Genomic DNA, 25625 nt, shown 5'->3' with positions numbered 1-25625 from the left:
GCAAGGGAAGAAAGGGATGCCCTAGGGTGCAGCCCTCTCCCTCCTCTCCCCCTATATATACTAAGGGTTTTGATGGTTTTAGACACAATAGAAGACAGCCACGTGCTACCCTCTCTCTCTAGATCTGTTTCTCCTCTAGTTTCAGCGGTGCTTAGGTGAAGCCCTGCTGGAATAGCACCACCACCACTACCACCACGCCGCCGTGCTGGAGAACTCATCTACCCCTCCACTCCCTCTTTCTAGATCAAGAAGGTGGAGATCGTCATCGAGCTGTACGTGTGCGGAACACGGAGGTGTCGTCCGTTCGGCACTTGATCGGGACGGATCATGGGACGGATCGTGAGATGGTTCGTGGGACGGTTCGTGGGATGGATCATGAAGACGTACCACTACATCAACCACGTTCATTAACGCTTCCACTTAGCGATCTACAAGGGTATGTAGATTCACTCTCCCCTCTCGTAGATGATCATCACCATGGATAGGTATTGCGTGTGCATAGGAATTTTTTTGTTTCCCATGCAACGTTCCCCAACATGTATGTGTGGGATTCGACACCTAGTTGTGTACCTTTAGTAGTACTCTTTATAGGGAAATGCCTCTTTGTGCTTCCATCGAGCCTTGGTAGCTTGCTACTCCTCCGAACACATTGATTGACCGGCATGTATCCTTCTTTGCTGTTGTGTCTGTCCCCTCGGGGAAATGCCACACGGTGTAATGGAGTCCATGTAGCTTGCTACAACTCGTCTAGACACGTTGTTGACCGAGACCTGCTTTGCTGGGTATGTATGCCTGTCCCTGTACGGATGTGACACTTGGGTTTATAACTAGTCATGTCGACCCGGGTTCTTTGTCGTTTGAATGCTAGCAATACATTCATATACATGAGCCAAAAGATGCAAACGGTCCCGGCCAAGGTAAGGTGGCAGCCGTGGAGTTTACCGTGTGTGAGGTCGCAAAGTGATATGATGTTTTACATGTTGGGTTCTTATACGACAGTTACAGAACGGGTAAAGATACTTGCCGGTAACGATATTGCACAAGGTATAAGGATACCGACGATCGAATCTCGGGCAAGTGTCATACCGGTAGACAAAGGGAATTGCATACGAGATTGAGTGAATCCTCGACATCATGGTTCATCCGATGAGATCATCGTGGAACATGTGGGAGCCAACATGGATATCCACACCCCGCTGCTGGTCATTGCCGGAGAGATGTCGCGGTCATGTCTGCATGGTTCCCGAACCCATAGGGTGTACACAGTTAATGTTCGATGACGCTAGAGTTGTTATGGGAATTGTATATATGGTAACCGAAGGTTGTTCGGATTCCCGGACGTCACGAGGAGTTTCGGAATGGTCCGGAGGTAAAGATTCATATATAGGAAGTAGAGTTTTGATCGTCGGAAGAGTTTCGGAGATTGTGGGTATTGTACCGGGAACACCGGAAGGGTTCCGAGGGTCCACCGGGAAGGGCCACCAGCCCCGAAAGGCTACGTGGGCCAAGATTGGAAGGGAACAAGCCCCTAGATGGGCTGGTGTGCCTCCCACCTCAGCCCAAGGCACAAGAGAGGGCTAAGGGGGCCAACCCTAGGGCGTGGGGGTTGTCTTGGGTGGCAAGCCCACCCCTAGGGCGCCGCCCCTCCTCCACTTGGCCGTCGGCCCTCCCCATTTAGGGCTGCCGCAGCACCTAGGGTGGAAACCCTAGGGGTGGTGCCCCCTCCTCCCTCTCCTCCTATATAAACCCAAGGGGTTATGGGGTTGCACACATAATTCATCTCTCTCTCGGCGCCGCCATACCTGTCCTCCTCCTCGTCCTCCGTAGCGCTTGGCGAAGCCCTGCCGGAGTACCACGCAGCTCCACCGTTACCCCGCCGTCGTGCTGTCGGAGCTCTCCCTCAACCTCTCCTCTCTCCTTCCTGGATCAAGGCAGAGGAGACGTCCCTGGGCTGTAGGTGTTTTGAACGCGGAGACACCGAACATTTAGTGTTTGGATCGGATCGCCACGAGTACGAATCCATCGACCGCGTTCATAGTAACGCTTCCTCTTAGCAATCTTCAAAGGTATGAATATGCTCTACCCCTTTGCTCGTTCCTGGTTTCTCCTAGAAGCGTAGGTTTTTTTTTGAAATTACTACGTTCCCCAACAGTGGCATCCGAGCCAGGTTCTATGCATAGATTCTATGCACGAGTAGAACACAAAAGTTGTGGGCGACGATTTTTCAATTCCTTGTCGTTACTAGTCTTATATTTATTCGGCGGTATTGTGGGATGAAGCGGCCCGGAACGATCTTACACGTACGCTTACGTGAGACAGGTTCTACCGACTGACATGCACTTGGTGCATATGCTGGCTAGCGGGTGTCTTTCTCTCCCACTTTAGTCGAATTGGATTTGATGAAAAGGGTCCTTATGAAGGGTAAATAGCATTGGCATATCAACATTGTAGCTGTCACGTAGGTAAGAAGCGTTCTTGCTAGACACCCAAATCAGCCACGTAAAACTTGCAATAACAATTAGAGGACGTCTAACTTGTTTTTGCAGGGTATGCTATGTGATGTGATATGGCCAAAAGGATGTGATGTTACATATGGGATGTATGAGATTGATCATGTTCTTGTAATAGGATTCACTACTTGCATGTCGATGAGTATGACAACCGGCAGGAGCCATAGGAGTTGTCTTAATTTATTGTATGAGACGCAACATCATGTGGTTACTTTACTTTATTCCTAATGGTTAGCTATAGTAGTAGAAGTAATAGTTGGCGAGACGACTTCGCAAAGACACAATGATGGAGATCATGGTGTCATGCCGGTGACAATGATGATCATGCATGCCCCAAGATGGGGATCAAAGGAGCAAGATAATAATGGCCATATCATGTCACTATATGATTGCATCTGATGTTTATCATGTTTTATAGCTTATTGCTTAGAACGACAGTAGCAAATATAAGATGATCCCTCATTAAAATTTCGAGATAAGTATTCCCCTAAGTGTGCATCGTTGCGAAGGATTGTTGTCTCGAAGCACCACGTGATGATCGGGTGTGATAGATTCTAACGTTCGAATACAACGGGTGTAAGCCAGATTTATGGTTCAGTGCGGCATGCTTTACAGTTTAGAACCGGGGCTCGAAAGGCGTTTTTAGCAACATGGAACATATGAGATGTTCGAGGAGCTGAAACTAGTTTTTCAAGCTCATGCCCGGTTCGAGAGATATGAGGTCTCCGACAAGTTCTTCAGTTGTAAGATGGAGGAGAATAGTTCTGTCAGTGAGCACATACTCAAAATGTCTGGGTTGCACAGCCGCCTGTCTCACCTGGAAGTTAATCTTCCGGATAACACGGTAATTGACAGAATCCTCCAGTCGTTCCACCTATCTACAAGAGCTTCGTGATGAATTACAATATGCAAGGGAAGGAGAAGACCATTCCCGAGTTGTATTCAATGCTGAAATCAGCACAGGTGGAAATCAAGAAGGAACATCAAGTGTTGATGGTGAATAAGACCACTAGTTTCAAGAAAGTCAAGGGTAAAAAGAACTTCAAGAAGGACGGCAAACCAGCTGCCGGGAGGAATCCAAATAAAGGACCCAAGCCTACGACTGAGTGCTATTATTGCAAGGGAACCGGTCACTCGAAGTGGAATTGCCCCAAGTAATTGGTGATAAGAAGGTTGGCAACATCAAAGGTATATATGATATACATGTTATTGATGTGTACCTTACCAGTGCTCGTAGTAGCTCCTTGGTATTTGATACCGGTGTTTTTTCTCACATTTGCAACTCAAAGCAAGAACTGCGGAACAAGCGTAGGCTGGCAAAGGACGAGGTGACGATACGCGCCGGGAGTGGTTCCAAGGTCGATGTAATCGCCGTCGGCACACTACCTCTACATCTATCTTCGGGATTAGTTTTAAACCTCAATAATTGTTATTTAGCACCAGCTTTGAGCATGAACATTGTATCTGGATCTTGCTTGATGCGAGATAGCTATTCATTTACATCTGAGAATAATGGTTGTTCCATTTATATGAGTGATATGTTTTATGGTCATGCCCCGCTGGTCAATGGTTTATTCTTGATGAATCTCGAACGTGTTGTTACACATATTCATAGTATGAGTACCAAAAGATGTAAGGTTGATAATGATAGCCCCACATACTTGTGGCACTGCCACCTTGCTCATATCGGTGTCAAGCGCATGAAGAAACTCCATATAGATGGACTTTTGGAGTCTCTTGATTTTGAATCATTTGACACATGCAAACCGTGCCTCATGGGAAAGATGACCAAGACTCCGTTCTCCGGAACAATGGAGCAAGCAACCAACTTGTTGGAAATAATACACACCGATGTATGCAGTCCAATGAGCGTTGAGGCTCGCCGTGGTTATCGCTATGTTCTCACGCTCACTGATGACTTAAGCACATATGGGTATGTCTACTTAATGAAACACAAGTCTAAAACCTTTGAAAGGTTCAAGGAATTTCAGAGTGAGGTAGAGAATCAACGTTACAAGAAAATAAAGTTCTTGCGATCTAATCGTGGTGGAGAATATTTGATTCACGAGTTTAGCACACACTTAAGGAAATGTGGAATTGTTTCACAACTCACACCGCGTGGCACACCGCAGCGTAACGGTGTGTCTCAAGATCGTAATCACACTTTATTGGATAAGGTGCGATCTACGATCTCTCTTACTGATTTACCGCTATCATTTTGGGGATATGCATTGGAAACTGCCACATTCACTTTAAATAGGGCACCGTCTAAATCCGTTGAGACGATACCATATGAATTATGGTTTGGGAAGAAACCTAAGCTGTTGTTTTTGAAAGTTTGGGGCTGCGATGCTTATGTGAAGAAACTTCAACCTGAGAAGCTCGAACCCGAAGCGGAAAAATGTGTCTTCATAGGATACCCTAAGGAAACTATTGAGTATACCTTCTATCTTAGATCCGAAGGAAAAATCTTTGTTGCCAAGAACGGATCCTTTCTAGAGAAAGTGTTTCTCTCGAAATAAGTTAGTGAGAGGAAAGTAGAACTTGATGAGGTAATTGTACCTCCTCACGAACTAGAGAGTAGCGCAGCACAAGAAAATGTTTCTAAGGTTCCTGCACCGGCTAGATAAGAAGTTAATGATGATGATCATGAAACTTCGGATCAAGTTGCTATTGAACCTCGAAGGTCCATAAGGACACGTTCTACACCAGAGCGGTATGGCAATCCGGTCATCGAAATGATGTTGTTGGACAACAGTGAACCTTCGAACTATGAAGAAGCGATGGCGGGCCCGGATTCCAACAAATGTCTTGAGGCCATGAAATCCGAGATAGGATCCATGTATGAGAACAAAGTATGGACTTTGGTGGACTTGCCCAATGATGGGCGAGCCATAGAAAATAAATGGATCTTTAAGAAGAAGTCTGACGCGGGTGGTAATGTGACCATCTATAAGGCTCGACTTGTCGCTAAGGGTTATCAACAAGTTCAAGGGATTGACTACGATGAGGCCTTCTCACCCGTAGCGATGTTGAAGTCGGTCCTAATCATGTTAGCAGTTGCCGCATTTATGATTATGAAATCTGGAAAATGGACGTCAAAACGGCATTCCTAAACGGCTTTCTTAAGGAAGAATTGTATATGATACAGCCGGAAGGTTTTGTGGATCCTAATAATGCTGACAAGGTATGCAAGCTCGAGTGCTCCATCTATGGGTTGGTGCAAGCATCTCGGAATTGGAACATTCACTTTGATGAGGTGATCAAAGCGTTTGATTTTGTACAGACTTACGGAGAAGCCTTTATTTACAAGAAAGTGAGTGGGAGCTCTATAGCATTTCTCATATTATATGTGGATGACATATTGTTGATGGGAAATGATATAGAACTTTTGGAAAGCATAAAGGCCTATTTGAATAAGTGTTTATCAATGAAGGACCTTGGAGAAGTTGCTTACATATTAGGCATCAAGATCTATAGAGATTGATCGAGACGCCGCATAGGTCTTTCACAAAGCACATACCTTGACAAGATATTGAAGAAGTTCAATATGGACAAGTCTAAGAAGGGGTTCTTGCCTGTATTGCAAGGTGTGACATTGAGTAAGACTCAATGCCCGACCATGACAGAAGATAGAGAAAAGATTAGTACCACCCCTATGCTTCAGGCATAGGCTCTATTCTCTATGCCATGCTGTGTACCAGACCTGATGTAAACCTTGCCATAAGTTTGGTAGGGACGTACCAAAGTGATCCCGGTATGGAAAACTGGACAGCGGTCAAGAATATCCTTAACTACCTGAAAAGAACTAAAGATATATTTCTCGTTTATGGAGGTTCCGAAGAGTTCCTCGTAAAGGGTTACATCGATGCTAGCTTCGACACAGATCCGGATGACTCCAAGTCACAAACCGGATACATGTATATTTTGAATGATGGGGCAGTCACTTGGTGCAGTTGCAAGAAAAGTGTCGTGGCGGCATTGTCGGTGCACTAAAGACTGGGGTCCCTAGTGCCTAGTGTTTTGCATGGGCGCAAAGAGCCCCTGCCGACATGGCAGGACCCAGACAAGATGCATCCCCAAGATTACCAAGGCCCCAATAAGCCTGCCTTACTGGGAAGATAACCAAGGCCACGCCCAATTAGTGGGCGTGATGAACCCACCAAGTACAATACCTCAGCAAGCCTCCCTTGCCGGGATGACAACCGAAGCCCCAGACAAGCTCCCTTGCCGGTACGAAGGCCCGAGGCCCCGGCAAGCTCCCTTGCCGGGATAATGGGGCTAGGCATTGGAGGGCGGCCGCCGTCGACGTAGTGCCACTGCCCCCAAGTTCCAGCGCATTCCGGATGCTCCAGTGCAGCGTCCAGGTGTGGAAACACCTCGACACGTGTCTTCACCAGCACATTGCTGACAAGGACAAGACATGCATTTAATGCACCTGACAATGGTAGATGGATAAGCACCGCCCTAGGTTCACTGTAACTTCTCCTGAACCTACCACCGAGCACTGTAGGTGACCCCTTTGCCTATAAAAGGAGGCCCTTAGCTCACTCACAAGGGGTTAGACTCTTTGGACATTGGACTAGAAGATGGTTATCAACGGTCACTGTAACAATCAACAACAAAACGCTTAATACGACCAGACAAGCAGGACATAGGGTTTTACGCGTAAGCGGCCCGAACTTGGGTAAAAAGGCTTGTCGGGTCCTGATCGTTAGCTCTACTCTTGATGTCACCTTTCCCGCCCTACGATCATAAGGATTTCACGTTGATTCCCATAGGTGTCGACCTAGCGTTGCCGACATCTTCGGCGTGCCAGGTAGGGGGTGCAGTGTTGTGCATGAATCAGAGCAAGCTCAACACCGGATTCTTCGAAGTTTGGGCTCTACGCCGCGTTCCCCCAGAAACGGGGTACCGCTGCAGGCACTCTATTCTTCTACGGCTTCCCAAGGCCCGCGCGAGCGTGTTGCTACGCGCGCGCGGGGCAGGGAGGCGGAGGCTCCAAGGGCAGTGCCGTCCGGCCGATGCATCCCTCGGGGCCAGCGCACAACTGTCTAGGGCATGCGTGGGCGCTTCACAGAGGCCCCGGCGCATACTCCGGCGGACGCACCTCTGCAGAGCGATGCATAGTCGTTCAGGATGTGCCACACGGTCCCGAAGCCCCGGCGTGCACTCCAGTGCGAGTGTTGCGCCCCTAAGAGCGTCGCATCGTCGCCCAAAGACGCGCTCGGGGGCTCCGCAAGCACAACCTAGCAAGAGAAAAGCAAAGGGGTTACACCCTGGCCTACTTTTCCTCCAAACGACGGTCGCGGACCGTCGACAAGAAGACTTTGGTGGACGAAAACCGTCGGGAGCGGTGATTCCCTGCTTGCTTAGGGCTTCGACGCCCCGGCAAAAGATTCAAGCACCATGCAACCGTGGCATGAGCAGATAAGTTTTTAAGTTGAAGATTCAGATCTGAAGTAGATAGATTCTCTACTTCCCCTTTGAAAGTTTCCAATCTTTGTGTGTGGAGTTTGCGCATACTGGGACCTTTCCAAAGATCAGTGCACCTTGTCTTTGTTTCGAACTCGTTTAAGCGACCTGAATGGCCACAAAGCACCTTCAAACACTTGCGAACCTCATCAACAGAGCAAGTGGCTATGTATCACCCGATTTCGTCTCAAGCTGCGCTTGGCGATTTCCATAGTTGCACTGAATGCGACAAGGAGCTTTGCCGGTAGTTGCTGACAAGCGCCCAGATTATGCAAAGGCGAATCATACAAAGAACAGAACCAGAAAAGGGGAAAACAGTCTTTTCATTCATTTGTTTGGGGTATTCTCGGACATATTACATGGATGATATGGTCTACTCTAACCTAGAACTATTGTCTTTGGCGAGGAACTACGCTCCCCGGACTAGAGTTCAGGAAGACATGGAGCGTCCTCCCGCGCGATCCATGCTGGTTCCCCCGGGGCCAGCACTGCACGGAGGAGAACGGGGCCGGAAGATATGGAGGAGCAGAAGTCTGGGCGGTGACGGGAAGATGAGGCAGCTCCGGTTGGTCTGGCGCGGGAGGGACCGAGCGGCAGACGGACGACGATGGTACGGCCGACAATTAGCCCGAGGACAGGCCCTCTTAAGCAGACAATGCTAGCATGGGGCCTGACCCGCTTCCGCTGTCGTCATCGTCCGTCCCTTCCTCGCCATTCCCATGCGAGGAAGGGCTTTCAGTCCCACTCGAGCTCTCTTTGCAGCAGCCGAGACGCGCACCTGAGATCCCGTATAGCTTGACACAGAGCACGTTATCCGCCATCTTCTTGAAGCGGAGAACGTACCTCTCCCAGAGGCTATGGGCGCGGGCGAATCTTTTCCACCCGCGGCCGAGGAACAGGGTCCAAGGCCCAGTACGCACCACGACCACTGACACCACGCCATTGCCGCAACCATGCATGCGGAGCCACAGGGTCGGGGCCTGATACGTCTCCAACGTATCTATAATTTTAGATGGTTTCATGCTATTATCTTGTCAAACTTTGGATGTTTTGCATGCCTTTTATATATTTTTTGGGACTAACTTATTAACTCAGTGCCAAGTGCCAGTTCCTATTTTTCCCATGTTTTTGACCCTTTCAGAGGAGATTTTGAAACGAAGTCCAAACGGAAGAAAATCCCTGAAAAGATTTTTTCTAGAACGGAAGAAGATCGGGAAGCTTGAGAGCCAAGGCAGGGGAGCCTCAGGGGCCCCACAAGCCCCCACCCCGCGGCAGGGGGGTAGGCCGCGGTCCACAGGCTTGTGGGCCCCCTGAGTGCCCCCTGACATAGGTGTTGCGCCTATAAATTCCCTAAAAATCCCAAAAAAACCAGGAGATCATCAGAAGTACTTTTCCGTCGCCGCAAGCTTCTGTCTCCGCAAGATCCCATCTGGGGCACGTCCTGGTTCCCTGCCGAAGGGGGGATTCAGATACAGAGGGCTTCTTCATCAACACCATGCCCTCTCCGATGATGCGTGAGTAGTTCACCATAGACCTACGGGTCCATAGCTAGTAGCTAGATGGCTTCTTCTTTCTCTTGGATCTTCAATACAAAGTTCTCCATGATCTTCATGGAGATCTATCCGTTGTAATCTTCTTTTGCGGTGTGTTTGTCAAGATCCGATGAATTGTGGATTTATGATCAGATTATCTATGAATCTTATTTGAGTTTCTTCTGATCTCTCTTATGCATGATTTCATATCCTTGTAATTCTCTTCGAGTTGTGGGTTTTGTCTGGCCAACTAGATCTATGATTCTTGCCATGGGAGAAGTGCTTGGTTTTGGGTTCATACCATGCGGTGACCTCACCTAGTGACAGAAGGGGTAGCAAGGCACGCATCGTGTTGTTGCCATCAAGGGTAAAAAGATGGGGTTTTCATCATTGGTTTGAGATTATCCCTCTACATCATGTCATCTTGCTTAAGGCGTTACTCTGTTCATCATGAACTCAATACACTAGATGCATGCTGCATAGCGGTCGATGTGTGGAGTAATAGTAGTAGATGCAGAAAGTATTGGTCTACTTGTCTCGGACGTGATGCCTATATGTATGATCATTTCCTTAGATATCGTCATGACTTTGCGCAGTTCTATCAATTGCTCGACAGTAATTTGTTCACCCACCGTGATATTTGCTATTATGAGAGAAGCCTCTAGTGAACACGATGGCCCCAAGGGTCTAATCCACACCATATTTTCAGCCTTACACTTTTTACTTTGTTGCACTTTACGCCTTCAGATCTCACTTTGCAAACAATCTTGAAGGGATTGACAACCCCTTTGAAGCGTTGGGTGCAAGCTTGTTTGTGTTTGCGCAGGTACTCTGGACTTGACGAGGCCCTCCTTCTGGATCGATACCTTGGTTCTCAAATTGAGGGAAATACTTACTGCTCCTGTGCTGCATCACCCTTTCCTCTTCAAGGGAAAAACTGACGCAAACAAGAGAAGTAACAAGAAGAATTCCAAGCGCCAAGGAAGGACTTTTGTTGCCGCAGCAGGGCCCATGTCCTTCCGTTGCCTCGGAGAAGACACTAGGGAGTCGGAAGCGGGACCGGATAGGTCCTCGTAACTGGACCAGGAACTCCATCGGGTTCCTTCCGACGTGGACCGCCTCAGGAGAAAGCCCTGGGGAAGGCGGAGGCGTTGGTGTAGCGCTCCGCCTCCCCCGGCCTCGACCTTCGCGGCGACCGTGACCCCTCGTCCTTCCTCCACCACGGGCGCTCGGGGCATCTTCCGCCGTGGCGCCCCCAGAAGCTGTGGCATGATCCGAACGAGATCCTCTCGCCGCCCTGGCGGCCGACGGTGGCCGACCCCGTCCCCTAACCATGGTTAGGGGCGAGCGCCACCTGTAGATAGAAGGAGATCCTGAAAACCGAGGCTGAGGAGTTGGTGGATTCAGAGGGAGTCGGATGAGAGAAACCCCTCGCAAAACCCTCTCAATTTCTAGAAGGGGTGCGGGGGCTAGCCTCCCTTGCTCCAGAAGCTACCACCCCTCTCAGCCAATCGCTCGAGTTCAAGGGCGAACAGAGAACCGCCGTGCTCCACCAATGCATGCACGGGTGGGCCCAACCACTACTGCGCTTTCAAGGCCATGTCTGCCACCTGTCCATTCATAATTGTGCATGCCATATGCGTGGAAGAGGCGTTTCAGAAGGCGGAGAAGCCACTCCGCACACGACCACCCACTTCACGCATCCGATGCGCGGCATGGGGAAAAGCAACCGCCAGCAGATCCAGCCATGAAGGCCCGTGCACCTCTTTGGGCCTGACCGAACAACGCTTCGCACGCGTGTGTGGCCCAGGCCTGGGGGCTCCTGTCGGTGCACTAAAGACTGGGGTCCCTAGTGCCCCAGACTTGTGCACGGGCGCAAAGAGCCCGTGCCGGAGGGCATAGCAGGACCCAGACAAGATGCATCCCCCAAGATTACCAAGGCCCCGGCAAGCCTGCCTTGCCGGGAAGATAACCATGGCCACACCCATTTAGTGGGCGTGATGAACTCACCAAGTAAAATACCTCGGCAAGCCTCCCTTGCCGGGATGACAACCTAAGCCCCCGGCAAGCTCCCTTGCCGGGATGACGGGGCTAGGCATTGGAGGGCGACCAACCTCGCCATAGTGCCACCGCCCCCAAGTTCCAGCGCATTCCGCATGCGCCAGCACAATGTCCGGGTGTTGAAACACCTGGACACGTGTTTTCACCAGCTCATTGCTGACAAGGACAAGACGTGCATTTAATGCACGTGACAGCGGTAGATGGATAAGCACCGCCCTAGATTCACTGTAACTTCTCGTGAACCTACCACCAAGCAGTGTAGGTGACCCCTTTTCCTATAAAAGGAGGCCCTTAGCTCATTGACAAGGGCTTAGACTCTTTGGACATTGGCCCAGAAGAAGGTAATCAACGGTCACTGTAACAATCAATAAAAAACACTTAATACGACCAGACAAGCAGGACGTAGGGTTTGACGCGTAAGCGGCCTGAACCTGGGTAAAAAGGCTTATCGGGTGCTGATCGCTAGCTCTGCTCTTGACGTCACCTTTCCCGCCCTATGTTCATAAGGGTTTCATGTTGATTCCCATAGGTGTCGACCTAGCATCACCGGCAGGCATCTACATGTGAAGCAGAGTACATAGCTGATTCGGAAGCAGGACAAGAAGGAGTCTGGATGAATGAGTTCATCACCAACCTAGGAGTGATTCCCAGTGCGTTGGGCCCAATGACTCTCTTGTGTGATAACACTGGAGCTATTGCCATTGCCAAGGAGCCCAGGTTTCACAATAAGACCAAGCACATCAAGCGCCGCTTCAACTCCATTCATGGATACATCCAGGATGGAGATATAGATATTTGTAAAGTACATATGGATCTGAATGTTTCAGATCCATTGACTAAACCTCTTCCACGAGCGAAACATGATCAACACCAGAACTCTATGGGTGTTCGATTCATCACAATGTAACTAGATTATTGACTCTAGTGCAAGTGGGAGACTATTGGAAATATGCCCTAGAGGCAATAATAAAGTGGTTATTATTATATTTCATAGTTCATGATAGTTGTCTATTATTCATTCTATAAATGTATTAACCAGAAACCGTAATACATGTGTGAATACATAGATCACAACATGTCCCTAGTGAGCCTCTAGTTGCCTAGCTCGTTGATCAATAGATGGTCATGGTTTCCTGGCTATGGACAGTGGATGTCATTGATAACAAGATCACATCATTAGGAGAATGATGTGATGGACAAGACCCAATCCTAAGCATAGCAGAAGATCGTGTAGTTCATTTGCTAAAGCTTTTCTATTGTCAAGTATCACTTCCTTAGACCATGAGATTTTGCAACTCCCGAATGCCGTAAGAATACTTTGGGTGCATCAAACGTCACAACGTAACTAGGTGATTATAAAGGTGCACTACAGGTATCTTCGAAAGTGTATGTTGGGTTTGTATGAATCGAGACTGGGATTTGTCGCTCTGTGTGACAGAGAGGTATCTCTGGGCCCACTCGATAATGCATCATCATAATGAGCTCAATGTGACTAAGGAGTTAGCCACATGATGATGTGTTATGGAACGAGTAAAGAGACTTGCCGGTAACGAGATTGAACAAGGTATAGGCATACCGACGATCGAATCTCGGGCAAGTGTCATACTGGTAGACAAAGGGAATTGCATACGGGATTTAGTGAATCCTCGACATCATGGTTCATTGATACGCCCCAAACGTATCTATAATTTCAGCTTGTTCCATGATCTTTTGGGTGACAATGTTATATGGTTTGTTACACTTTTATATCATTTTACACATATTTGGACTAACCTACTAACTCAGTGCACCCAGTGCCAGTTTCTGTCTGCTCATTTCTATTTTGGAGGGGATTATACCCAATTTTCCGAAGCCCGAAAAATTCCAGGAAAAAATATATAATAAATTAGCGTAACGAAAGCTTCAAGATCACCGAAGATGGGCCAGAGGGGGCCAAGGGCCTTCTAGGCGACCTACTGGCGCGACCTACCCCCTGGCCACGCCAGGAGGCTGCCTGGGTGGGTCCCACCTCCTCTGGTGCTCTACTTTGGCTCCTATGTTTACCCCCGTGGAGGAAATCCTGATTACGAAACCCTTTTCTCCAGAAGCAATTCCGATCTCTGCCGCCATCGCCAACAAGTTTCACAGGACCAGCATTCCTTGGCCGGCACCCTGCCGGGACGGGGAAGTGCCCCCGGATTCATCTCCATCGACGTTGCTTCCTCCCTCCATGAAGCGGGAGTAGTACCTCCTCGGGGCCGAGGTTTTCTACAGTAGATATGTGGTTAATTCTCTCTCCCATGATGTGATCTTGATTGTGATCATAGGCTATGTTAATCTAGGGTGATCCCATGATGTTTCCCCTTTTTCTATGTATTGGATTGATGTACTCACTTGATCTTATCTAGTATAATCCCCAAGACCATGGTGAGAGCGGTCTATTGGACATGTATTAGAAGAATATTTTCATGAGTGATTTCCTCGTTTGTGAATTGATTGAAGATTGAGAGTCTCTTGGTGCTTGTCTTTGACTATCCTTGAAATACGTTGTGGTGATTGTGTTACTCTCTTTGAATGGCCGTGGTGACATTGGGAAATCCATAGAGAGAACTACAAACTCTGAGGTGTGCTTTTGTAGCCTTACATAATTCTCGTCCTCTCTTGATCACAAAGGAATGGTCTCCGAGTACGTCTCCATTGCATGTTTTAGGTGAAATATCATATGATTAGACTATGTTAATGTTGTTGGGAGTTGCCACTAGTGAAAGTATGAAGCCTAGGCCCTACTTCTCACCATTGTTACACCGTTTATGCTCACTTTTGTCACATGCTACCTTGCTGCCAGTTTTATTTCAGATTTATATTACCTTGCTTTGCCACACCTATCACCCATATTTTACCATCTCTTCACCGAACTAGTGCACCTATACAACTAACATTTGTATTAGGTGTTTTCGGGACACAAGAGATTACTTGTATCTTAATTGCAGGGTTGCTCGAGAGATACCATGTTCAATCTCTACTTCCCAGAGTTCGATAAACCTTAGGTCATCCACTTGAGGGAAATTGTTGCTGTCCTACAAACCTCTGCGCTTGGAGGCCCAACATAGTCTACAAGAATAGAAGCGTGCATAGACATCGCGCTATTTCTGGCGCCGTTGCCGGGGAGGTGAGTGCTTGAAGGTATATCTTTAGATCTTGCAATTATATCTTTTTGTTTCTTGTTTTTATTTCACTAGTTAGGCTTAATGTAAAACAACAAAATATTAGAGATCTTTATAAACTTTCTCTTGAACTAGGACATGAAGTGTTTGAGGAGAAAATTAAAAAACCTATGGAACTCTATTATTTGCATAACAATTATGATGGTGGCAATGTTATTAGTATGCTTCCTTTGAATATCAATATTGCTAATGACATCTAAAGCTCTAAGCTTGGGGATGATGGGTTTGATGAACATGATATTTTTAGTCTCCCAACTTTTGAGGAGAAAATTTGCTTTGATGACTACCATGATGATAATGATAGTCCTACTCCCACTATTACCAATGAGAAAGATTATGCTTATGTGGAGAGTAAGAGTACCTTTTTGCATGTGGATCATGGTAACAATGCTTTATGTGATACTTATATTGTTGAGTTTATTCATGATCCCACTAAAAATACTATGAGAAGGGAAGATATGCTTATAGATATTTCAATAATATCAAGTTCCGTCTCTTTATGTCAAAGGTTTTGAAGTTGTAGTTGTTTTGCCTTCCTATGCTTATTGCTTTGTGTTTCAATGAGTTATTCTATTACAATATGCCTATGCACAGGAAGCATGTTAGACTTAAATGTGTTTGGTATTTGCTTCTTGATGCTCGCTTTTGTTCTACAACTCTTATTCCTACGAGACCATCATTAAAATCTTAAGCCTATCTTTATGGCTATAAAGAAAGAGCTCTAGGGAGACAACCCTTGTTATCTTTACTTTCAGTTTTAACTTTCTGTTTTTAGTGGTCTTGATGCTTGTTACTACTGTAGCGACGATCGCCGAGCTTCGGTCGTCGCCAAGCTCGTCGCCGGCGTCGATTCCGGCCACCCTGAGCCTATGACAGGTGGGGCCAGCCCCCTGGCTAATTAAGTTTAATAAAAATTAAAATAATTTATTTAATTAACTTAATCAGACACTGATAGGTCGGTCCTTCTCTGTTAATTAACTAATTAAGTTAAATCTAAATTAAAACTGGCCAGAGAAATTGACTAGTGGGTCCCACTGGTCAGGTTTGACTTTCAACGGTTAGTTGGACCTGCTGATGTCATGCTGATGCAATAAAGACTTTTGTGTTTAAAAATAATTCCAGAATAAGTTCAAAACTTTGGAAATTCATAGAAAATTGAATATAAGTCTAAATTTGACAAATAATATATGTAAATGGGTCAGAAAAATTCCAAGGAATCCAATGGTGCTATTTTCATGCATGAAAAACAATGTTATGAAACAGCATCAGGTAAAATCAATTAAAAGAATGTGATAAGTTATAATTCAAATGATGTTTGTATTATGATTTCAAATCAAGATCACCCAAAAGGTTCTGTTGGTCATCTTAAACCATGCTACATTGCATTTCATGCATCATTTTGTTGCATATGTTTGATATTGATTGATTGTTGTTATTCCGGTAGGCTCCGCCCCTCTGGATACGTATGATTATCCAACTGACGGATATCACCCCTCTGCTGAGCAACAAGGCAAGCAACCATTTTGATCATCCCGAGAAATCCCATGTTCTCGCTCCTGCTCTTACTTATTGCATTAGGTCAAAATGCTTTCACTGCTTTTATCACGTTAGTTGAACCCACTTCCTTTGCATGACCTGTCCTTGTCACAGTAAATAGTTGAACCTTGCAACCTAGCATACCTGGTACATGCTTGAGCCATGATGTGCCTTATCCTTCTATGCATGCTATGCTTAGAGTTGTGTATGGTCTGTCATCTGGGTGATGAACAGGATCGTGAGAATGTGTTCACTTGGTAAAGGTCGTGTGTTGAACCTGATTTGGTAATGGTATTGGTGAAAGGTTATGTAGGAGTACATGGCGAGTTGTTTCATTGGAACCGTCCTTAGGAACTGAGTTCCGTGTATGTAATCCAAGACTAGATACTACCAAACGTTGGGATACTTAATTGACCCTCTCGACTTATTAATTGCTTAGTACTCGGTCCAGGAGTTGCAAGTAGTTTCTGGTGTTTATAGTCATGCTGGAGGCCGTGCATGGTGCTGACCTGAGAGGTGGGCCGTGATGCGGTAGGCAGTGGCACGGTGTACCAAGTGGCACCCGGATGGTGGGCTTGGGAACCCTGCGCACATCGTTTGAGGCCGTGGCGGAAACCTCGGCCGGACTTCCGTACGGGTTACTCTCAGATAGGCGATAAACCTGGACTAGGTACTAGTGTGGTTAACGGTCATGGCCGACTCCCTCGCTGGGCTTCCGCTTGAAGGTTGCCGAGGTGGATGACGTGCACATGGCGATAAGTGGCGAGAGCGTGTGTGAATAAGTACACCCCTGCAGGGTTATGATCTATTCAAATAGCCGCGTCCGCGGATATGGACTACTTGGAAACTTATATTGTTCATAGATAACTATAATAGCTACTCATAAAATTGTCAAGATAAGTGTGAGTGTCGTGGACGGCATTTCCGTAGGGAGACGGAATGATTCCATGATGGAGTATTGTTGTGGTGTTAGTGGACTCGTGTGCGAGACACATACTTGTCAAAACTATTTAAAAATGCAAGTTGCCTAGCCAAGAGTCAAATGCTGGCTTCCTACATGAAACCCCACAACTCCTTGTTGATACATTGCATGAGTAGATAGATTTCCTAACGTCTTGCTGAGTACTTTCGTACTCACGTTTGCTTAATACATTGTTGCAGAGGTTGTTAATGACCCTAATGGAGGGTTCTTCCTAGACATCGACGACGACGAGTAGCTGGTATCCCAGCTACGATCTGGCCCTAGGATGGGTCTGTAGATAGTCAGGCCATGTGCCTTTGTCTTTCCATCTGTCTGTACTCAGACAGTTTTACTCTTCCGCTGGCTTGTAAGACTTGTGTGTATGACTTGTGATGATGGGTCGTGAGGCCCCTCTCTATGTAATATTATGTGTGAGGCTCTTTCGAGCCTTCTAAATAAAGTTTGTATGTTTATGGTTATGTTGTGATGCCATCGATGTATCTATACATATCGGTATGCCATGCGTACGTGTGTTATACTTGATATGTATGGGGTTCGAATACCTAGTCATATGCCTTAGTAGCACTCCTTACGGGGAAATGCCCCTTTGTGATTCCATCGAGCCATGGTACTTCGCTACTGCTCCGGACACATTGGTTGACCGGCATGTGTCCTTCTTAGCTGTTGTGTCTGTCCCTTTGGGAAATGTCACGCATATGTAGTGGAGTCCTTGTACCTTGCTACGACTCGTCTACATTCGTTGATGACCGACACCTGCTTTGCTGGGTCATGTATGCATGTCCCTGTACGGAACTGCCGCTTTAGCTTATGACTAGACATGTCGATCCTGGTTCTTTGACATTGGATTGCTAGCCACACAATTGCATACGCGAGTCAAAAGGCGCAAACTGTCCCGGCTAAGGAAAGGCTGCAGCCGTGGGGATAACCGTGTGTGAGACCGCAAAGAGATGCGATGTTTTAGAGGCTGCATTCCTATGGCTTAGGATGAGGGTTCCGACACAAACCCCCAAACACTCCTCCTCGGGGTACTTGTCTCTTTGTGAATTTCCTAACTAGATAGACAGTTACCGATAATAAGTGTATGAGTTCTTCGGATTAATGTGAGTATTCGATTGTTGGCACTTCCACCATCCATATTTTGCTAGCCTCTTCGGTACCGTGCATTGCTCTTTCTCACATTGAGAGTTGGTGCAAACTTCGCCGGTGCATCCAAATCCATGACATGATACGCGCTGTCATACATAAGCCTTATTATATCTTTCCTCACAACAACCACCATACCTACCTATTAAGGCATTTCCATAGCCTTTCCGAGATACATTGCCATGCAACATCCACCATCTCATTACTTGATCTTCATGTCATACATTCTTTTGCTTGACCGAGGAGCCGCGTGATAGTTGGGCCTTGCCCTTATTACTGCTACATGATGTGCTAGTACCATTGCATATCCTGCTACACTCGCAGAGGCATACATTTGCATACATCATGATAGTTTTCACTTGTCTTTATGTTGAGTACTTCTTATAAAGTGTGATGATTTTTCTTTTTATTCATGTAAAACATAGAGTGTTGCCCTTAAGTGAGGAAAAGATCCCAAAGAGGACAAACAAGAGATCCCAAAGAGGACAAATGAGAGATAAAAAGAAAGATCCAAAGAGGCCACAAAAAATATATAAAAAGAGAAAACAAAAAATAAATAAAAAGAGAGAAGGGGGCAACACTACTATTCCTTTTGAAAGATCCACACTCTTACTCCATTGCTATATTGGTACTACATAGAGATTATCATTCATGCATAACTATGTGGGGACCCTTACACTATAGAACTTGGTTTGCATATTCCAATGATGAGCCTCCTCAAATGAGCTCTAGGTCTTCATGAGAAAACAAGTTGGATGCACCGCCACTAGTTCCATTGGAGAGCTTACCTTAGCTCATATGTGCATCCGGTACATGGCAATCCCTACTCATGTCATATCTCTCATTTGGCTTTCTCTCGCCTATGGTTGTCCTCATTGATGTGAGCCTGTCACACCTTTTTGTCTTCCTTCCCCATCATTATTATATTTTCCATCCTAAGTGCCAACATATCTTGCTTACGCTCATCCATTGCATGAGTGCTCAAAATCAAAAGGGAGAGGATCATTTTGACTTGTGCCTGACTAGTGGTCTCGGGATGAGTCAAAATAAGATTCCAAAGGAGACCAAGTGTGAAATATTTATGATCTCAACCCATCTCCCACTTCTTGCACGCAAACACCATTTGGAGAGATTCGAGTCACGAACAGCGAGAGCTCTTGCACCTTTATGTTCTTACTTTGCAAATCCCAATACTAGATACATACTCTTGCTTGTTATTATCTTGACTTGAATTGCATATCTCACTTGCTTTACTTTGAAGTTCTTATATTTGTGTTAGCATGTCACCACATAAATTATTGTGTTATCATATATCTACTCGAGGACGAGCAAAAATTAAGCTTGGGGATGTTGATACGTCCCAAATGTATCTATAATTTCTGCTTATTCCATGATCTTTTGGGTGACAATGTTCTATGTTTTGCTACACTTTTATATCATTTTACACATATATGGACTAACCTACTAACTCAGTGCACCCTGTGCTAGTTTCTGTGTGCTGATGTCTATTTTGGAGGGGCTTTTACCCAATTTTCGGAAGCCCAAAAAATTCTAGAAAAATATATAAAAAATCAGCGTAACGGAAGCTTCCAGATCACAGAAGATGGGCCAGAGGGGGGCCAGGGGCCTTCCAGGTGACCTGCTGGCGTGGCCTACCCCCTGGCCGCGCCAGGAGGCCGCCTGGGTGGGTCCCACCTCCTCTGGTTCCCTACTTTGGCTCCTATTTTTACCCCCGTGGAGGAAATCCTGATTCCGGAACCCTTTTCTCCAGAAGCAATTCCGATCTCCGCTGCCATCGCCAACAAGTTTCAGGGGACCAGAATTCCTGTGCCGGCACCCTGACGGGACGGGGAAGTGCCCCCGGATTCATCTCCATCGACGTTGCTTCCTCCCTCCATGAAGCGGGAGTAGTTCCTCCTCGAGGCTTAGGTCTTCTACAGTAGCTATGTGGTTAATTCTCTCTCCCATGATGTGATCTTGATTGTGATCATAGGCTATGTTAATCTAGGGTGATCCCATGATGTTTCCCCTTCTTTTATGTATTGGATTGATGTACTCACTTGATCTTATCTAGTATAATCCCCGAGACCAAGGTGACAACAGTCTATTGGACATGGATTAGAAGAATATTTTCATGAGTGATTTCCTCTTTTGTGAATTGATTGAATATTGCGAGTCTCTTGGTGCTTGTCTTTGACTATCCTTGATATACGTTGTGGTGACATGGGGAAATCCATAGAGAGAACTACAAACTCTGAGGTGTGCTTTTGTAGCCCTACATAATTCTCGTCCTCTCTTGATCACAAAGGAATGACCTCCGAGTACGTCTACATTGCATGTTTTAGTGGTAATATCATGTGATTATACTATGTTAATGTTGTTGGGAGTTGCCACTAGTGAAAGTATGAAGCCTAGGCCCTACTTCTCACCATTGTTACACCGTTTATGCTCACTTTTTTCACTTGCTACCTTGGTGCCATTTTTATTTCAGATTTATATTACCTTGCTTTGCCACACCTATCACTCATATTTTACCATCTCTTCGCCGAACTACTGCACCTATACAACTAACAACTGTATTAGGTGTGTTGGGGACAGAAGAGATTACTTGTATCTTAATTGCAGGGTTGTTCGAGAGATACCATGTTCAACCTCTACTTCCCTGAGTTCGATAAACCTTAGGTCATCCACTTGAGGGAAATTGCTGCTGTCCTACAAACCTCTACGCTTGGAGGCCCAACTTAGTCTACGAGAATAGAAGCGTGCGTAGACATCATTCATTCGATGAGATCATCATAGAACATGTGGGAGCCAACATGGATATCCAGACCCCGATGTTGGTTATTGGCCGGAGAGATGTCTCGATCATGTCTGCATGGTTCCCGAACCCATAGGGTCTACACACTTAAGGTTTGATGACACTAGAGTTGTTATGGGAATTATATATGTGGTAACCGAAGGTTGTTCAGAGTCCCGGATGGGATCTCGCTTGTCACGAGGAGTTCTGGAATAGTCCGGAGGTAAAGATTCATATATAGAAAGTGGAATTTTGATCGCCGGAAGAGTTTCGGATATTGTCGGTATTGTACTAGGACCCGAGAAGTGTTCCGAGGGTCCACCGGGAAGGGCCACCAACCCCGAAAGGCTACTTGGGCCAAGAGTGGAAGGGAACCAGCCCCTAGATGGGTTGGTGCGCCTCCCACCTCATCCCAAGGCGCAAGAGAGGGCAAAGGGGGGCCAACCCTAGGGCATGGGGGTCTGCCTTGGGCGGCAAGCCCACCCCTAAGGCATCGCCCCTCCTTCACTTGGCCGCCGGCCCTCCCGACCTAGGGTTGCTGCTCCACCTAGGGTGGAAACCCTAGGGTTGGTGCACCCTCCTCCCTCTCCTCTTATATAAACCCAAGGGGTTTTGGGGCTTGATGTCTACTACGCAACCTTCTCCTTATAGACGTTGTTGGGCCTCTGCTACTGCGACAACAGACCTTCCCTGACAACGGCGCCAGGAATTCTGCTGCTACGGGCTACGCATATAGGGACTTCCTTGGAAAATATGCAAAGGATTTCCCGGCGGCCTTGGAGCTTTGCGTTGGTGTTCCCTTGAAGAGGAAAGGGTGATGTAGTACAGCGGCGGTAAGTATTTCCCTCAGTTTGAGAACCAAGGTATCGATCGAGTGGGAGGATCGCGTCAAGTCACAAGTACCTGCACAAACACAAAGAGCTTGCACCCAACGCTATGAAGGGGTTGTCAATACCTTATAGATTGTCTGCAGAGTGAGAACTGAAAGCAAAGAGTAAACAAAGCAAAGTAAAAGTGAAAGTGGAGACGATAGTTCCGAATAGACCCGGGGGCCGTAGTGTTCACTAGTGGCTTCTCTCATGAAAGCAAGTAGACGGTGGGTGAACAAATTACTATCGAGCAATTGATAGAACCGCGCAAAGCCGTGACGTTATCTACGACAATGATTATATCTATAGGCATCACGTCCAAAACAAGTAGACCGATACTTTCTGCATCTACTACTATTACTCCACACGTCGACCGCTATCCACCATGCATCTAGCATATTAAGTCCAAAAGAACAGAGTAACGCCTTAAGCAAGATGACATGATGTAGATGAACACTCTCAAATCTAGGATGAAAGCCCATCTTGTTATCCTTGATGGCAATAACACGATGCGTGCCTTGCTGCCCTTTCTATCACTCGGAAAGGTCACCACATGGTATGAACCCAAAACCAACCACTTCGCCCATTGCAAGAATCATAGATCTAGTTGGCCAAACAAAACCCAAGACTAGGAGAGACTTACAAGGATATCAAATCATACATATAAGAAATCAACAAAGACTCAAATATAATTCATAGATAATCTGTTCACAAATCCACAATTCATCGGTTCTTGACAAACACACCGCCAAAGAGGATTACATCGGATAGATCTCCATGAAGATCATGGAGAAATTTGTATTGAAGATCCAAGAGAGAGAAGAAGCCATCTAGCTACTAACTACGGACCCGTAGGTCTGAAGTGGACTACTCACGAGTCATTGGAGAGGCGATGATGTTGATGTAGAAGCCCTCCAACTCCAAAGTCCCCTCCGGCAGGGCGTCAGTAAGGGTCTCTAGATGAGATCTCGTGGAAACGGAAGCTTGCGGCAGCGGAAAAGTGTTTTCGTGGATGCCTCGATTTTTTCTGCGATTTTAGGGAATTTATAGGCCAAAGAGCTAGGGCAGGGGAGCGCCAGGGAGGCCACAAGCGTGGTTGCCGCGGGCCCCCTGGCCGTGGCAACAGGGCTTGTGGGCTCCCTATGGCCCCCTGCCTTGGCCCTCAATCCCCCCGATCTTCTTCTGTTCTGGAAAAATTTATTTCGGGGATTTTATTCCGTTTGGACTCCATTCCAAAATCAGATCTGAAAAGAGTCGAAAACACAGAAAAAACAGGAACTGGCACTTGGCACTGAATTAATAAGTTAGTCCCAAAAAAGATAAAAAGGTATATAAAACATCCAAAGTTGACAAGATAACAACATGAAACCATCAAAAATTATAGATACGTTTGAGACGTGTCAATCATCCCCAAGCTTAACTCCTGCTCGTCCTCGAGTAGGGAAGTGATAAAGAATGAATTTTTGATGCTTTCATGCTACCTAGCATAGATGTCCTCTGTAAATCCTCTTATGTTACGTGAATGTTCAGATCCATTAGATTCAAAACAATAGTTTGCTATTGACGTGGAGACAATAATACTTCAAGCAAACTAGCAAGGTAATCATGAACTTTCAAAATAACTAGGCCAAAAGAAAGTGATTCCTACAAAATCATATAGTCTGGCTATGCTATATCATCCTTGCACAACGAATTTAAATCATGCACAACCTCGGTATTGGCCAAGTAATTGTTTTCACACCTTTACTTTCTCAAACCTTTTCAACTCTCACGCAATACATGAGCGTGAGCCATGGTTTTAGCACTATAAGTGGAATGGAGTGTGGTGGAGGTTGCAAGGCAAGCAAGGAGAAGATGGTCACATTGACTAGGCATATCAATGAACTATGGAGATGCTCATCAATAGATATCAACGTGAATGAGTAGGGATTGCCATACAAATGATGCACTAGAGCTAAGAGTATGTGAAAGCTCTTAAAGAAAACTAGTGGGTGTGCATCCAACTTGCTTGCTCACGAAGTCCTAAGGCAGTTTTGAGGAATCCTATCATTGGAATATACAAGCCAAGTTACATAATGAAAATTTCCCACTAGCTATATGGTGGTGACAAAACGAGAGACTCTCAATCATGAAGATCATGGTGCTTAATAGGCACAAGTGTGGAAAGGTAGTAGCATTGTCCCTTCTTTGTTTTTCTCTCATTTTTTTGGTGGGCTCTTTGGCCTCTTTTTTTTGGTGGGCATCTTTGGCCTCTTTTTTTCCTCACATGGGACAATGCTCCATCAATGATGATCATCACACTTACAACTCAAAACCTAGAGCAATGATGACTCTATATGGAATGCCTTCGGTAGTGTACCGTGACAATGATCTAGCATGGCATAGACATCAATAGAAACATCATGCTAGGTATCTTATGATCATGCAATGGCAATGTAGAAGTGGTGGCACATGTCATGGTGGTAGTTATATGGCAATATATGTCGGAATAACATTGAAAAAGCCATAGTAGGTAGGTATGGTGGCTATTTTGAGGAAGGCTATATGGTGGGTTTTGTGCACCGGCGAAAGTTGCACGACTCTAAAGAAGATAGTGATGGTGGAAGGTGAAAGTGCATATAAACGATGGACTCATCATTAGTCATGAAGAACTCATATACTTGTTGCAAAAGTTTTAGTAGTAATCGAAACAAAGCATTCAACGCATACTCCTAGGGGAAGGGTTGGTAGGTATAAACCATCGTGCGATCCCGACCGCCACACAAAGGATGACAATCAATAGACTAATCATGCTCAGACTTCATCACATAGCGGTTCACCATACGTGCATGCTACGGGAATCACTAACTTCAACACAAGTATTTCTAGATCCACAACACCTTACTAGTATAACTTCAATATTACCACAACCACAACTCAAAACTAATTGAGATGAATCAAACTTCTCCAACTATCCAATGCACATGAAGGTGGAAGTTTTCATATCCCTTTGGATAACTACCCCTTTTGAGACTACTATCATAGCATAGATCAACTACCAAGCCACGCGCCTCCGTGATCTAAAATATATAAGTGAAGCACATAGAGCAAAATCAACTAGCTCAGAAGATATAAGTGAAGCACATGTGAGCTGAGTTGTCTACCAAAGGATATAAGTGAAGCTCGAAAAATCACGGTGAGTGCATGTCTCTCTCTTTAGGTGTGAAGCAAGGAAGATAGTGACCCAAAAAAAATAAAAGACTCCTACGATACAAGACGCTCCAAGCAAAACACATAACATGTGGTGAATAAAAATATAGCCCCAAGTAACTGTTGGAGAACGTCGGATGGGAAACAAAAATTTTCCTACGCGCACGAAGACCTATCATGGTGATGTCCATCTACGAGAGGGGATGAGTGATCTACGTACCCTTGTAGATCGTACAGCAGAAGCGTTATTGAACGCGGTTGATGTAGTGGAACGTCCTCACGTCCCTCGATCCGCCCCGCGAACAATCCCGCGATCAGTCCCACGATC

Source organism: Hordeum vulgare, chromosome 2H, assembly GCF_904849725.1.
Source record: "Hordeum vulgare subsp. vulgare chromosome 2H, MorexV3_pseudomolecules_assembly, whole genome shotgun sequence".
Classification (NCBI taxonomy): Eukaryota; Viridiplantae; Streptophyta; class Magnoliopsida; order Poales; family Poaceae; genus Hordeum; species Hordeum vulgare.
Note: the sequence above shows the minus strand (reverse complement) of the source record.